The 15,006-nt window shown below is 41.1% G+C and overlaps 1 protein-coding gene across 3 annotated transcripts in view; it reads left to right on the top strand.

The window, feature by feature from the left end:
* cdh19 (cadherin 19, type 2) overlaps positions 1-15,006 on the top strand; it is a 189,531-nt gene that overhangs the window by 57,121 nt on the left and 117,404 nt on the right. Inside the window, exon 1 of one of the 3 annotated variants that reach the window (XM_069512938.1) lies at positions 6,998-7,015. The exons of the other annotated variants lie outside the window; for them this stretch is intronic. The gene's annotated coding sequence lies outside the window, so the exon portion shown is untranslated. Of the gene's footprint in view, positions 1-6,997; positions 7,016-15,006 lie in introns of those variants that run through there. 3 annotated transcript variants of the gene reach the window in all.

The raw sequence follows: 15,006 nt of genomic DNA, 5'->3' as shown, positions 1-15,006 counted from the left end.
GCCCTCTGCAGGTCATTGGAGAGGTACTTCCACATTTACTTTACTTTCCGGACCCGGAGACTACATCCATTTTTATACACAGTCTATGAATGGGATATAAATTCTAGTCTTCCATCGTTAGTGGTGCTTAAAACCATCCACCACGGAAACCTCCACACCCACTTGTTCAGCCATGGTGCATAATCATACAATATGGATACAATCACTGTGGCTGTTGGGCTGATTTTACAGCTTTCTTTGTAGCAGCTAAAACGTTATGTCCATGTTCTATCTTACTCGCCAGGAATTCAGTTGTTTAACTTATTTCTCTCTTTATCCCTCTTTTTTTCTCTTGTCTCCGTACATTTGCTAAATAGATTCCAATGGCAACTGGATGAGCTCATATTTTTACCTCTACTCAAAACATGTTTGCAGTTTAGACCTGCAGTTCACGTTGCTCCTTTTAGAAACTGCAATCTCTCCCTGATCTTAAAGACCTTCTCCACTCAAAAGTGTGTTTTGGTTGTTGATGTTTCACTCGGATGTTTGAGCTTCACAGTGCAGAATGATGTATGTGCACAGTTTGACACCAGGCGGCTGTTTTCAGATCTATCTGCTGAAGGGAGGAAAGTCTCTGTGCACTCACCCTAATGTCCATTACTCTAAAACACATACATCAAACTCAAAGGCCATGGGCCTTTGGCGTGAGATGATTTTTGATTTTCTAATAGCACTGACCCTGTTCCATACTGCACACAATGTGGTTACTACAAACTCCCAACATGCAGTGCAACGTCCTGTGTTATTAACACATCAGTACATGACTGTCTCCTGTCCCCTCCTCCACCCGATGAGCTTATCAACAGCCCATCACTTCCATCGAGACAGTTATTACTGAGCTGGCTTTACTGGTTTAACAAGAAAATATTAATTTCATTTCCAGTAGACAGCGCAATGTCACTAATCTAGTTATTTTTGATTTCATGTGATGAAACTCTTTGTCATGTGAGCAGGTTTGTACAAAGAACAAAGTAATGACGCAGAAGAAAAAAGGAAAAGGTAACGATGCAGTGGACTCTCCTCGTGTCAGTTCCTACTCAGTTTAGATTTTCTAGTTTAGATTTTTTTCGTGGGAAAATGTTTTCATGCTTATGTTTGTGTATGAATCAAGAAAGACTTGTTTTAAAGAAAAGACAGATCAGAACCCTTTAGTAAGCGCTTTATATGGTCCTCAAATATGTGGTGATTTGGTTTGACGTCTGAATATTCCTAAATGTTTCATGTTGTAATTTAATCAGTCATATTGAAAGTTAGTTTAAGGTTGGAGCAACTTGACAAAATTAACTAAATTCATCTTAGCTTTAAATAAATAAGAATACATAAAGTCAACAAAACTTCAGACTGGTTGTACAGCACTTGTTTTACAGTACATTAATCATGCCACACCATACATGTGCATATATATATATACAGTATATGTATATATAGTTACAGTAAATATGTGCATACTCTATAAAAATAGACTGTAAAGTACAGACTGGAACCACCATTGACATTATGGGTAAAGGCAGGACTGGCACTTCCACGCTCAGTAACTGCTCATCCTGAGCTCTAGTGGTTTATTTTCAAAATTGCTCATCCCTCCTGTAAGACCAATCGTCTGCGGAGTGTGTGTTTCCAGGCCGAGCTCGCTGCCGCACCCACACACAGACACTAACAGAGCGAAATGAAGAGATAGGCAGAGTGAGAGACTGAGCTGGTGTCCCCGCAGACTGCCGGTCAGGAGACTACTGCATTTACAGTGTGTAACCTTCCTCTGCCCAATTTGTATTTGTGAGCACAAACAAATCAATTCTCCCAAAGCGGGAAACACCAGAGCCAAGGGCAGAGACTCCTAATGCTCCTTGATGCCAACTGGAAAAACTCTAACATGATGAAATCTCAAGGTTATTGTAGGTGGATACATTTTATTGCTTGAAGGTTTAATACATTACGAACCATTATCATCTGGCTCCTGGCTGTGGGAGAGGGTTGTTCACAAACACATGTACAACCACTGGCTTTGTGTTTGAAGATGGATGTTTTACTGTAGGAGAATATATATATTTTTCTATAAACCACATTAAGTGACTCCAGAGATATCTGATTTAAAATCGCATTAGCTACCTTCTGACATTCCTGTACTACATTTCCATTTTTTGTGTTTGAATCTCCACACAAAAACTCCCCCATGAAAAAAATAAAAAATCCATGGCACTCTGAAGGCAGAACCTCCTCCACTGTGGTGTAGTGTGCTGAAGAGCTGCTTTTGTGTTGAGATGGATAAAAAACACAGCCTCCATGTTTCTCTCAGGCTGTGATGAAAAGCAGATGCCAATTGTTCTCTTTTATTCGAGAAATTCCAATGTTGATACCAGCATCTGAAATACAGAAAATGTGGGGTCAAGCATTGGCGAGTACACAGATCTATGTCCGACACACATCATAAAAATATTTTAGTTTCAAACTGCTCTTTTCTTTTCCTGAAAAGAAAAAAATATTTTGGGTTGTGTAGTGTTAGCTAGAGGAAGCTAATTTGTGGACAATCCCACAATTAAAACGAGTACTGTATGCAAGACTTTCGATTAAACGGGAGGATCTATAGTGTTGCTTATTACAACACTGACTCTCATAAAACATTTGAAGCAGCATCGGACAAACGAACACAAAATTTGGAGATGGTAATCAAACGATGAGGTGAAAAGACAACCAGCTAAATTGTTGAGTTCACAGTTGTGTATATCTAGAAATATATACTGGTGTGTTTTTCTTTTAGTTATTTCTGTCAAACTACATGAGGGGGAAATGATATCGGAACATTTCTAGTTCAAAAGAATCAAACTAATGTATGAAGGCAGCCGTCTCGCCCTGATTTGAGATCTGAGTCATTTTATTTCACACTGAAATTTGACATTGAGAGAAACTGCAGCTCGTCGGTTCTTTCTAATAAATGTGTCCTCGTTAGATTTGAGTGAGAACAACAGCAACAGAGGAGCATTCAGTTAAATTTCCCTTGACCTCCACGCTAACGTCTGGATAATGTAGAATAAAAGACAAATTAGAAAAAAATAAACAGCAAGAATCAATATTTTCCTACACGGCAAATTAGTGGAAGTAATTATCACGTTAGAAAGCGTTGGTGCTGTTTAGCTCGACGCCGCTGGCTACTGCAGAGAAATCAAGCCTCTGACAGGAGGAACACTAGAAAGCACTATCCTCTGTAATCTCACAGCTCATTGTGATTTAAATAGAAACACTGACCACCCCAGCTGCTATTTTGGTGATGTGAGCCCACACACAGACACACACACACACACACACACACACACACACACACACACACAGGACCATCCCTTTTATCACCAGCTCGGTTTTGTCGACGGAGCTGAACCCCAGAGGTAGATTTCAGTTCTGTGATGGGAGGGAAAAGGAGAAAGAGGAGGAGGAGAGCCAGCTCTGCTCATCCCATCGTCTGCACAGGTGTTTTGCTCCTGTGTTTGCCTCAACTTTTTTGGCTCCCCCACCTCCATCTGCGGCTCCCCTGAAGTACGGCAGTCTGCGGCATTTTCCAAACAGGTTAATGGACTTCTAACCCCTCATCATTGATTAGCATGATTAATCAGACAGGAGTACTCCACGACTCCCCCTCCTCTGGCTCCCCCAGCTCACCAGCTCTCTGCCGCTGCCAGATGGTATCAATGCAAAGCTGAGAGCAGAGGAGAATCAAAGGTAGGCTTCAGAAGCTGGAAAACCAAGAAGGCACAGCAGTTATCTCCTGCTGTTTGGATGACACATTTACAGGCCCCATGCACTCTATGGAGATGAACCTCCAGTGCAAATGAGAAAACACTTCAACTGCACTTCCCCAACAACAACTTTTACCGCCGCGCTGCAGATGCATGGAAATAAACCTCAGTGTGCGCCTGGATATCATCAGCTCATGCAATTCTGTGGAAAAGAACCAGTGTTTGTTTCAAATACATTTACTACCTGACATTTCTAAAGTTACATGAGACCACTATGGTAAACTGGAGCCAATAGACTGCTAGCTTAGCTTAGCATTAAGACTAGAAATAGAGCATTTATCGTATTTATATTCCATTAAGTTGAAAACTGACATTAACATTGTTGAAATATTATCACATTATACTTTCTTTGATTTAACAGTTGTTCACACAGACACTGATGCATCTAATATTTGAATATACAGTATAATGCATAAATCATAACGTTAGTCAGACAGGATGTCCGGGACCTTTGAATATTCTAGTGTAGAGGAAACGAGGTAAGCTCCTATCAGTGAGAGAAATTAACAGCTGTAAGTTAAGATTGTATCATTTAAGAATGTGTGTAATTTGGACAGTAAAATAAATATATTAATGATATACACCACGAACAAAGAAAAACTAATATGGTAAACGTAAATACCTCAAAACTAGGTTTCCAGTTGTGCAAATCTTCATGAGATTCTGAGTCTCTCGACAGCAATCCTGAGCTGGTGCGCGCAATTATAAGAATCTTTTATTAGTTCCATCCAAAAAAAAAAGAAGAAAGATGGCAGATACGTGTAAAAAGCAGTGACAGATCCAGGCCCCTCAGTCAGTGTCATTAGCTGGAAATGTCGAGGTGAGCCCTGAATCTGAGGGGTGAGAATCACAGGGCTGGAGTCGTCCTCTGGAGGGAAGAGGGTGAGATATTTCTGTCTGCTGTCCCCTCATCCTCTTCTCCTCCAGTTATCGCAATGAATGTAGTGCTGTGTTTATAGATTCACCTTTCAATATGTGGGGGCCATTGGACCACATGCAGATAAACCCCTAAACAGCAACACACCGACTTAAGTCACAAACGTATAATTTCATCCGGCGTCCAATTCTCTTGATTCTCATTGTTGCCGTGTTCAGGGCGGGCTCAGCACACATAACACGGGGAAACGGAGAAAATGAGTTTCAGCTGCAGCTCTTTCAGACCTCCATCAGAGTCCCGTGGGTATCCCCATTTAAAATTCAAAGACAAAATAATTAGAGGCTGTTTTGTTGAGGATAGCCTTCATTTAAATCAGATCAAAGTACAGAGCGGGGATGTAGTAGTTTGCCGAGACGACGCATGCATGAATTTTCTGCAGCGTTTTGTAAAGATTATTTCGAATTTTACAACTTCTACATTCCACACAGAAATGTTTTTGGGAACCCGCACTGCTACTTTGACCGCATAGTCATTTTCTTAATCTCCCTTTAAAGCCTGCTTTTACAACTTTAAGTACAACTTTCACAAGAGGTGGTGGATGTTGGATAAAACGTGTGATATTTAGGCTCCATGTATAATTTTTGGTAAATTAATCACCGCTCGTGCAGCCGCCAGCGGGTAGATGACGATCTTGTAGTTGGGACAAATGTATTATCTGATTGGTTTGAAGTAATACAGTCGATTGAGGCATGTTAAAAGATCCTTTTCAATCTGTGTCACATTTCAAGGATGCTTTCATGATGTTCACATCTGCCGCTGGTAGATTATGATCATTTTTCATCCCTCGAACAATGTCGCCCCTCCCCTATAACACACTGGTGATACTGACCTATAATCTTATTTGCCATGCTGGTATTAACTTCGGTATCCATGGGATTAGAGTGAAACTGCATTTGCTGATCTGGTTAAGTCCTTTAGGCCAGTGCCTCTTAATATTTTTTCTTTTTTTTCTTTTATCAAACACCATCAGAGGCAAAGCAGATGAGATCAAATACCCTTCAGTGGCATTCATGATACAAATATACGTTCTAATGAATGGATTAAAAAGCCTGGTGTTGTTTAGCACATTTATTTATATTGACATGGATTTTGATCAAATAATTTCCTTCTTTTAGTTAATTCTTTTTCAAATATTTATCGATCTGAGAATTGATTATCTATTACAGGTAGCCCGCTACATCAAACCATTATTCATTCACTACATTATGGCTACAGTAAATGTTTTATGCTTTTTATTTTCCACAGTCACACTTAAAAATATGAATATATTTTAAAAACAATCTTTCTTAATCAGTCTTTCAAATACCTTTGCAATTGTTATAATAAGTTATGCCTACCTGCTACATGTGCTGTCAAGTTTTGAATGCATGAAACATTTCTCAAAACTCAATTATATTAAACCCTCCTGAGATCTTTACTGTGATGTTTTGGTCTTTATCTGCGGCAGTGAGACGTCAGCCACTTCTATAACTTCCTATATACATTCAAAAACATCCATAATTGATGATTCACTCCTGACTTCTTCCGCATCCGCCTTCCTCATGGTCCATTAAACACTGTTATCTAAGAGACATGGTCTGCTATGGAGTGTGTGTACATTTGTTTAAACACTATAATTGCCTGTCAGCAGATTGTGAAGCTGAGGAGTTAATTACCTGTGTGTGTGTGTGTGTGTGTGTGTGTGTGTGTGTGAGTGTGTGAGTGAGGTGCATGTTGACATTGTCGACAGGTGAGTGGCAGGTGGGGATTTGCTGCAGATGGTGCGAGGTATTGTGTATCACGAGTGTGAACATTCAATGAAAGCGAATGAGAGCTATTTGTGTCCAATGTAGGAGTGTGTTCTGAGAGTCGAAATACCTTCCTGACGTCTGGGTAACAACCACTCTGTGTACAAATTGGTTTATAGACTACTAAACCTCTAAAGCTCAGATACAATTGATAATATATATCGTGTATACATCTATTACAACAATTAAGCCGCCTGCAAATGCTGTGTGAAATTCTGCGTAGCTAATTGAAGTATGGCGTCCATGTATCTTTGCTCCGCCGTCTTTGATGTACCTTTCAAACAAACTTCAAAGCTCACAGACCAGCTCTGGTTTGTACTGATGTCTTACACAGGGCGCAAAGGGTGAGCTGGCATAGCAGAAGACATGAAGCCTTTCTCTGTGGGGCTGGAGAAGCAACTGCAGGGCAGCCTCGGTCACAGAGTTAAAAGCAGGGTGTTCTTGCAACAAATGACCCGTGTGCTACAGTAAGTGAGAAATAACTCAGGCTGCATTTGGCCTTATTTGTGTTCAAGGTCGGAGGAGGATAGAGTCTTTCTATCCCACTAAATACAGGCAGAGAGCCACAGCAATATTAATACCTACACTCAGTGAAGGCAATTATCGCTCCACAAACATGAATTTTTCCAACATGATTCATGTTTGTCGACCACATGTGTTTTTAAGGTGCAAGGCAACTAACCATAAGCCATTTTCCATTAGAGTTCAATATCGCAGGTATCAAACTCAGATGTGGTCTATAAAACAGCAATCAGGAGTTTCTATGCAGCCCAACTGGCTTTCATGGATTTGCATGGTCTTGAGAAGGGAGTAGGGCACTGTGACTCAGGAGTTATTGTGGGTCGTCTGCTAACCAGGAGATCAGTGGTCACCATCACCAAATTGATGAAGTTGAACCATTGACGCTGCTGCGCTCACCTGTTTTGTCTCTTCTGCTGCCTCACTTGGGTGGAATGCTAACAGCTGAGCATAAAGATTTGTTGTTGTTGAAGAATAAGCTAGCTGCTTTGTTACGTTGCCATCACACTGCAGATGTTTGGTGTTGTTATTGTACACTCTCGCATTACATGCTAGCCTACTGTATTTCATCACAAAACAACTTAACATTACTCGGTTGCTTTACTGATGCTTTGTTGATTGTGGATGATTTTGCAAGTGTTAAAGAGACGTCATGTCACGTGCATTGCTCGTATTATCACCCACCTCCATGCTTTTGCAACAAAATAAACTAAAACTAAAAAATCGATTGTTATGGTACACAAAATATTTTTTTATATAACGAGTAAACTTTAAGTTGAACAAACTTAATTCAGTTTGTGTGTAGCCCATTTCAAAGTAAAGTGCGGAGCCCACACTCGTATGCAGCCAGTGGCCTTTTGTTCTGTTTCAACACAAAGTTTTAAATCTTTCAGATGTACCCACAGAGGATTCAAATCAAATTCTATATAGTTATGGAAGTGTTTTAAGCTGTTTTAAGCTGTGAAATGCAGAGCTTTTATTTTGGTATGTATGCAGTGCCACAGTTTTTTTTTTTAATGTGTACAGCATCACTTCAGGGGCTTTATGCCTGAAAACACTGTATGCTGTACATTGACTGCATAAATTAGACGAGGGATCAAGTAGCAAGTGCAACAACCCAGATAGCTTTTGAATGAGGCTGCGTGTACTGGCTACACCGCAGAAAAGCCATCAACAGGGCAGCGTTAACCACTACGATCCCTCGCTGATAGAAAGTAAACAGAGACATGTGTGAGCGAAGATAAAACAGAAGCAAATGATGATTCCAGCTGCAACACTGCAGCGTGGGGTGGAGAGGAGTGGATGTGGGCTGCTCAAAGCTTCTCAGTGAAATAAGTGACACAGTCTTGAACACAGTCTTGAAAATGACAAGTGCAAAGAAGCGAAAAAAATGTGTTTCAAATTTGTATATGTGTAGTTTTTGTTCTATTGGCATAGTCAGTGTGAATACAGGAAGCAGAGCCTGTATTTAAAGATGGATTAAACACAAAGACAAAGATGTTGTTATTAGTTTTGCAGGTGTTTTCTCAATAAAAGCACAACTGCACAAATTTTAATTTGACCTGAAGATGGCGCTAGGTGGAAAGTTCAGGAATCCTCAAAGTTATTTGAATGTATCATGAAGGGAACATCAAATTCTCTCCAAATTATCTGGACTTCCAAGAGACTTTTAAGCGAAGCACAATTATCTTGATCGCCCCCTGGTGGCTCACTGCAGTATAGGTCATAAACCCTGCCTCTGCCATGTTAGTGGATAGGACATAGATCTAACTAAAAAGTCAAGTTACACATCTAATAGATGTTTCTCTCAGAGAGGGTTTCTGTCCATGTTTATATACAGTCTATGGTTTTTGAATTTTTAAATGATATTCAGGTTTGTGCCGCATCGCGCACGTCAGTAATCATGTACAATGAGCATTAACCATGTGCGTCAGGAACAGTGTGACACAACCTCATTACAGCTTATATCACCTGCATCGAGCTCGGACAGATTTGGACAGGAAATCGTCTGACGTGCTGCACTCTAGCCAGGACACGGTACCCAAAAAAAAAAAAGTGATTAGAGATGATTTTCCTGGATCCACTTTGTTCTAAGTAGAGCCACTGCTGGCAGCTGTCTGAGGTGACGCAACTGTGCCTCTGGAGAGAGACGCAGACCTGCTTATTTATAAAAGCCAAAGGGAAGATGAAACGACACGGGGAGCTGGAGTGACCTGTTTGGAGAGTGGGGGTTCAAAGTCAAAGCCAACTCATCTCAGTCTTTACGGGGACAAGGGTAAGATAATGAGCGCTGAGAAGAGCCCTTGAGAGGGAATCACAGAGAGTTCAATTAGGCTCTCGTACTGTTGCTTCTGGCTCAGTTTGACTGCTCCGTGTGCCAGGATGAAATGTCTCAAGCCTTTATAACGACAAGAGCCCACTCGGAGCTCCCACTACAACCAAATCTCAATAGCATCTCCTCATCGCCTTGTAAGCAATAAGAGGAGCACGCTGCTTAACTGCTGATATTAAAAGCCCACTGTGGAATACCTCGCTAATTGTTTTCACCATGTTTTGCTGATTTGAACTTCGTAATGAGAGTTTATTTTCTTGTTCTCAGTGAGGGTTGGTGCGGTTTGTCAATTTCCCTTATTGTTTTTATTTCTTTGTTTTAATGCATCGAAGTCCTCTGAGGCTATAAACTGTGATTAAAGGCTACAAACAAACAACTGGAAAATACAAAAATTAAAGTCGGTTTAGCCCCGAGACATTAGACAGCAGTAATACTCGCCTTTGTTCTCTGGTCAGTTGAAAACATTGTTCACTGTTAGACCCTCTGGGAAGAACTAACATGAAACAAATGCATATATCCCACAGTTGGAATATTTCTCATTTTATTTTTCTCCCTTTACTAACGTCTTCGACTCTTCATATAGATCCTGAAACAAATTAAATTCAAAGTCAATCTGCTTTTTACCATTTAAACTCCATCATATCCGTCAGAGACATCACCGATAAACATCAGCCCTCTGCTTCACTGAACTCGGTGAAGGAACGAAAGGCATTCAATTTGTGTAGGACAATCTTTATTGACCCGCGCAACCATCCAGGACAAGTCTGCGGTCAGGTGGCGTGAAATCTGTGACGGTAGCACCAGATAACGGCTCTTTTTTAAAACTTTCCTGACCGACTTTACACTTTAAACATTTTGAAATAAAGAGCATTTCATCTAATCCTATAAGAACTTAAATGTCATCGAATTTCCATGAAGGCAGCATTTAAATCAATAAGCACACAAATATTCAGTTTTTCCTCTGGACGCTGCACTTCTTGATTTACAAGCTGCAGCGAGTGCTGTTTAAAAGTTCACAAATGAAAACATAATCAATAGGGCAGAGGCATCAGAACTCACGTGTTTCTAAAATACAGTTTTTAATGTTTATTATGAGAGAAAATGTCAGCCGGAGAGGAGAGTTTAATTTACATGATTTATCCTCACATGTCAGCAACCTGTGAACCTGAGTCTTTTTACAATTTCCTACAAGCGAGCCATGATTATAAATGTAAGATTATTTACTTTAGCTCATGTGTGAGTGTGTGAATCTTTTCCTTTCATTAAATTTCCTTTCCTTTCCGTACCTTAGTTTTCCTTTCCATGCCTTGTCTTTATTTTCCTTACCTTGACTTACCTTAGTTTTCTTTTCTTTACCTCTCCTTTCCTTTCCTATCCTTACATTCCTTTCCTTGCCTTCAATTCATTTTCTCGCTGTTTGGTCTGAGCTTCTTTTGACCCAGGTCTTACATAACGTTTGAAAAGTTGGATTGAAAAGTTAGAAAAGTTGTAAAATTTTCCTCTGTTCTCTCTCAGATGAAGCATCAGTCACTAAAGCTAAAAGAGAGCAAAAAAAAAAAAAAGAACCTAAATTAAACTATATTCATACTTTATACTTGTTTGAGTTGGGTATAGTGTCTGCCGGCCCCTCAGTGGTGTATAGTGCCTCCAGGAAATGACCACAGCCTTTCACCTACATTAAAACATTCCTGCTGGACCTCCAGGGCTTCCACATATTGGCTCCTGCCCCGGTGCTGGTGCTTGTTAGCCTGTGGCTGCTGCTCCTGACTGAAACGATGACTCAACATGGCAGCGTGTGAAAGTGAAAATGATGTCTGCTGATTATTTTCCTGATTCATAGCTTAGTTTGTGAAACATCAATAATTCACCATAACTTAAATAAAGTAAAAATCCTTAATTTTGAAAAGCTTGAATAACCTGACGAACTTAACGCTCCACGAGCAAAAACAGATTTAATGTTACACATGATAGAATTAAGAACATTTCATTCATTCTGATCTGACTCTGAACGTCAAAGTATTTAACCACCAGTTTAATCATTTACCTAATTTGGAAATTCTGCTTTTTCCAAAATGGTCTAATGACCCAACATGAATGTGTCAGTTTTTCTTCCATGAAATTAATCATTCCTGTTTTTCAACGGTGGGTTTACCGAGCCTAACATCAAGTTGACTACATGTACACAACTACTCTCACCCAGGACGTATTGACCTTAAATCTAACAGCTGGCCTTTAATATGGAGGCTGTTGATTCATCTTGACCATCTTACTGTCAAACTAATTTCACACTGGGCTGAGGAAAGAACAACGATAACCAGAAACCCAACAGACTGACCCACAGGGGCCCCAGCAGCTGACATAAGGGGGCGGGGCCGTATATTAACATTAAACACGGCAATAAATCTTCATAATAACTGGTGTTGGCTTCATATTTTATAGCTGTAAGACATTTACCCAAAAGTCGCTGTAGTGGGAAAGTGACTTAAATTGATTCGGGGGCAAAGGAGCACCCGCTGTGGATGGACGCCACAATTCATCAAGTCTAAATTCTAATTTGCAGCGGTGCCCCTGTGATTAGCGTTGTCGTTAAGGAAGTGTCACGGCGTCTGACTGCACCTGGGATGAATACTCTCTCAGAAGAGAAAACAAAATCCTGTTTGAGGTTTTCAAAAATGATTTTCCAAGATGTTTTTCAAGGCCGTTCATCTAAAACCCTTCTCTCTCTGTTTGTAAACGTGCACGTGTGTGTGAGGAGAGCGCGCTCGACATGAGCAGCCGTGCAGTTGAGCATGAATTGACAGCTACCTGTTAGCACAAGACGATTGATTTTCTTTTTTTTTTTTTTACTTTAGCACATGAACCATTCCGGCTTTCATAATCAGCCGAGGCATTACAGCTCAGTGGCTCACATAATGGAGGTCTCTTCTGATCACACTTGAAATATTCATGTGCTGCTGGTGTAATTCACACGCTGCTACAGCTCTCGCCTTGTTTCCTCCGTGGGCTGATCTCAGCTCTGGATGTGGATGTTGTGTTCCTCAAATCTTTCTCCTGGGTGTTTGTTTACAACTCGCTGCCACGGCTCACCTGAAGTCACTGCGCTGGAAATAACAGCAAATTAAATTTCCACAAAGTTGAAAGAACTGTGATTTGCAGCGTTAAACTTAGGCTCAAAATGAGACGCAACCTGTTGAGCGTTTGGGAGTCAGGTGTTATTTCAAGTCATTACATTTTGCTTTAACAAACAATTTTCAGCTCGTGATTGTGTTGGGAATGGACGTGGGCGTGAAGGATTGAGCCTGGCGTTGCTCAAAGCAGAAATCTGGGTGCAGCATCGCATGTGTCGTGGGTAATCAGATCATAGTGTCGGATCACTGGACACATGAAATCCAATTTGAACAGTTTCTAAAGGACAGAGGTTTATGCTATTTTCTCATGCAGATTATAGATATTACTAGATAATTCCATTTTGTGCCTCAACCCTCGATACATAGAAGTGAAAACTTTTATTTAATCTCCACCTGGAAATGTGAATCCTGATGCCCAAGCTGCCGGGATGATTTTTACTGTCGCTCTTCTACGTGTTGGTTTGTTTGTACGTCGGGCAGCGCCGGTGCCCTCTGGCAGACCACGCTGGCAGGATCCACTAGACTCCATAACGACTGTGGCTTCTGCATCTGTGCCAACTATTCGCTCTAAATTAATTTATGACTCATTCACAGCTGATATGTGGAAAAAAAAAGAACAGCAGCATCTTTTGCTGTTTCTGCTAATCCCTACGTGGGTTCGCATAAAATAAGAATCCAACCATGGGGCTTCTTTTTCCACTAGGAAGCTTTTCACTTTATTGTGTTTGATTGTATTAAGCAGGCAGCTGCAAGAAAACTCATAATCTGAATGCCTAAATACCAATAAAACTCAAATGATACTCAGTTGAGCACATTCTCCAACCGGCCTAACACATCACCCCTCACATTCTGCACCAAATCCATTATGTGATTTGGACGTGGCTCTAAAGCGACTATCGATCAAGACTTTTGATTCTCTACTAAATCCACATTACCTCAACTGTGCATCGGTGGAAGTCACAGGTTTCTATTGTTACCGTACGTGACGTTGAAAAAGTCTGCCCCCTATGAAACCACACAGAAGAAGGCTCTATGTGTTAGTTTGGGTTTATTGTTTATTGCTAGGAAATACTCTCTGTCAAATTCTTGGCCCATGTCACAGCCTTCTACCAAGTTTTGTGGAAATCAGTTTGGTAGTTTTTGCAAAGTCCTGCTGAAAATCAAACTAAACACAACCTCCTTCGTGGATAAGTATCCACAGTAATGTGTTTTTTTCTAGTTTGGGGGAACTGAAAAATGAATCCTCACAGTTTGAATCCAACAGAAACTTTTTTTGTGACCTGCTCAACCTCATCTAACCTTCGGCTCAAGACTCCAGCAAAGTCACCACAACCAAAACTTGTATTAAAAAAAAAAATCGCTGAATTTCAACAGAGGCGTCTCTGGGGAGAGAGTTGAACCGTGCTGTTTTAAAAGTTCTCTGTAGATTTGATGAATAAAACGACTTCTGCTCTGCGTCAGTGACAAATGTGCTGTTTGATCTGGAGCAGTCTGATGCTTGGCTTCCATACAGTGATAACAATAAGCTTTGAAGCTCCATCAGTGAGATGTGCCCAGTCACTGCTGCCCCATTTACACGCACGCACGCACGCACGCACGCACGCACGCACACACACACACACACACACACACACACACACACACACACACACACTCAATGTACTGTAGGTACTGTAGCATCTGCTTCTGTGACAGCTCCGGAGCTAATACCACATTTCCATAATGCAGAGGGGATTAGTACAGTGACGGGAGAAAAAAAAAAGAAGATGTTTAATACATAAAACATGGCAGCTGGGAAAACAGCGACCTGCGGAAGATATTGTACAATCAAACGATAACAGTTCTGATAATAAACCGCCGCTCATGACTTTTTCATGCAACGTTTTAAACAAGGTAAATGCTCGACTGAGTGTCGCGGACACTGCAGGTTAAGGTTAGGAGGCTTTTATTTTACACTCTGTTGCACAAAAGCAAAGTCTGAGGGTGATTTACTCGTCAAGTTTGTTCCTGAGACTGCTTTGGAAGTTTGATTGCATTTCAATCAGCCAAATAAATCTCAACATCTAAAGAGACTGTGCTCCTGCCTCGTGGCGCTGTAAGAAGATGAAAGCAGAGGAAACACACACAGTTGTGTGAGGCTCGGAGAGTAAACATGTAACTGTCTCACATCTCATTCTGTGTGTGTGAGTCAGCAGCTGAAACTGCTGCAGCATTAAATAATAAACACTGTTCTGTGGTTAATAGGTAACAGCGGGTTTGTGATGTGGACGAGCAGCAGGAGGCGGCAGGCGCCGGCCGTGACGCTTTGGCCCTCTTTCAAATCTGGATGGGCCCTTCATCTGCTAGGTTCGGGGCCGCGGACTAAATTAGCTACCGCGGAAACGGCCCCGAGCGACTGCAGCGCCTCCTCTGCGCCACAGTCCCTCCATCGTCATGAAAAATAAAACAGATACAACACCCCCGCGTTAGGGAAGCTTTC

The sequence above is a fragment of the Paralichthys olivaceus genome, chromosome 17 (assembly GCF_024713975.1).
Source record: "Paralichthys olivaceus isolate ysfri-2021 chromosome 17, ASM2471397v2, whole genome shotgun sequence".
Lineage (NCBI taxonomy): Eukaryota > Metazoa > Chordata > Actinopteri > Pleuronectiformes > Paralichthyidae > Paralichthys > Paralichthys olivaceus.
Note: the sequence above shows the minus strand (reverse complement) of the source record. Positions and strands in the feature narration are given on the sequence as shown.